General features: G+C 38.3%; 1 long non-coding RNA gene across 1 annotated transcript; it reads right to left on the bottom strand.

The window, feature by feature from the left end:
* Positions 1-462: 462 nt before the first annotated feature.
* LOC148324239 (uncharacterized) lies at positions 463-1,540 on the bottom strand. Its single transcript, XR_015846389.1, has 3 exons — positions 1,331-1,540; positions 1,169-1,236; positions 463-1,048 (listed from the first exon to the last, which is right to left on the bottom strand). It is a non-coding gene; the product is annotated as an uncharacterized LOC148324239 (long non-coding RNA).
* Positions 1,541-2,292: the final 752 nt, after the last annotated feature.

Raw genomic sequence — 2,292 nt, 5'->3', positions numbered from 1 at the left:
AGTACAACCAGAGCCCAGTCTGCTCTCACTGACAAACATCGGCGGCACTCAGATATGCACAAAAGCTTCAAGGAGGATAGTGATGAGCTGAAGGCCGCCTTTTGACTTGACACATACTTGGAGCCACACGCTGTTTTGACATGACAGAAACAAGTTTGGAATTAAAACAAGATCAGAAAAGATGGCTTTAGAGGAAGCTTTTGATGAAAAACATCAGTTAGTTGTACCTTTTTGCACATTTCAGGACTTGGCTTTTCAAAGCAAGTTTATATGAAGAAAAACTACAAATAATCAGACTACAAACAAAATAGGATTTGTGCACGCAGTGTGACATGAATAAGTCTGGGTCTAATACGTTTTATGGCGAGTATTAGCTGCTACAAAATAGTAATAGTACATTCGAACAACATTTTTAGAACATGTATTAACATTGTAAAAACAATATAAGAGTCCGTCCTGACTTTATCGTGACAACTATGATATGTGAAATTGAGTTGAGTTGCAGAGGGATCTCAGTCGGCTCCCTGTTGGCACTAGCCTCTTTTACATTGGCAGAAACCACTGGTGTGATAAGTAACAAAAGCTGAAGAGGTAGCTCAAGTAAAGCGAAAGTTTTGATGACAAACACATTGTGAGAGCTGTAAAGAAAGCCCAACTCAAATGTTAGCGACATCAGCAACAACCTCCAGATGGCAAGAGTGACAATATTACAATCCTGTGTTTGCAGAAGACTTCAAGAACAAGGACAAGTGAATTTACTGTCTTAATGGGAGCTTGGGTATGTTTCGTCAGAGCTTGGCTTCCATTGGCTCCTGGCAGAACTTAAAACCCGATCCAGAGATAGAGAAAATTAATACACGGTCATCGTTATTCGACTTATAAAATGGCATGACTTTACATCGTTGAGTGGTAGAGCCTTGCGACCTCGTTCAATTGTATTTTCCCAACCGCCAATTTCACCTGATGCTGCATTTCACTCCCGTCAGATAATCATCACAGTCTCGAATCTTCTTACACAGCTGACATTTATTAATTTGTCACCGTCAAACTATAAAACATACAAAAATATAAATATACAACTGCAATATACAATATTTACAAAGATAATGAAAAGAAAAGCACAGCAACACCATCAAGTGTAAACATATTTGTTAACAGCAAAACATACCTCGATGACTGCACAATAATCCTGAGGGGAATGAGCTTCAAATACTGGCAGAAAAGTCACTTCAGAAACTGACAATTAGAACGGAAAATATTAACTATTGCCACAACTATAGACACAAAATTAGTAAGATATTAACCTGTAATCTTACAGGGGAAAGTTTACCTTCCTATTCAGCCGACCAAACAGACTCAGCTTGTCAATCATGTCCGGCGGCACTTGCCTTGCCACGTAAAGAGCGCATGAGTATGAACAGTGCAACTCTCAAACACGTCCCCGGAGCAACAAACAATATAATTACTTTCCTATTGTTCCATGTACAAACGATTCACAAATAGGAAAAGAAAACTTGCATGACAACTATGCACAAGTTATCAATAAGGTCAACTTGCAAATTGTTTGATGAATAATAAAATTATAATAAATTAAATGACAAATAATATTTTGGCAGTTAAACTGCATCATGAGCAGATTAATGTGGAGACAGTGTCTAAGTGCTTTGGGGATTTTAAAGATAAAAACGTAATATACCGGTACTATTACATATATATTTGTCCCAAACCTACTAATGTATTTTAGTACTTGTTTATATGTTAAGGGAATCCCAAAACCAATAAAAAACGTTTTCAACCTCACATCTCGAGCATTTCTCAGTTCACTCATCAACAACGTGTAGCGGGGCTATTAACAGTGACCATCTGTTTATGAAAAACAGTCACTTGAAGAACACTTTCCCACCTGGTTGCTGTTTACGGTGGTGTCAACAACTCTCTGCATGCATTCATTTCATCCTTACGTCATGGCTCTCGCCCTCCAACTCTCCTCCAAAGTCAGACTCACTCAGGTCATTAGTTGCAATACAACGCTGTGTTGTGTAAGAGCTGCTGTTTGGTGCCTTTTGAGCATGTAGGGCTTACACTTGCAATCGGAAAAGTGCTATACTTATTACTTCTTCAGTAATATCTTTCTTGATTCGATATTCTGTACACACAAAGTATACTGTACATTGCCATACAACAGTTTGCGAGACTTGTACGAATATAAACAGGGCCCTATTTCTAGTGTTTTTAAATATGATCTAAAAACTTATCTCATATCTACAGAGGTGCGATGCGGGAGGAGGTGGA

This window comes from Idiotropiscis lumnitzeri, chromosome 13 (assembly GCF_059441095.1).
Source record: "Idiotropiscis lumnitzeri isolate Australia: NSW breed Sydney's pygmy pipehorse chromosome 13, RoL_Ilum_1.0, whole genome shotgun sequence".
In the NCBI taxonomy this organism is placed as follows: Eukaryota; Metazoa; Chordata; class Actinopteri; order Syngnathiformes; family Syngnathidae; genus Idiotropiscis; species Idiotropiscis lumnitzeri.
This window is presented reverse-complemented; position numbering and strand designations above follow the sequence as displayed.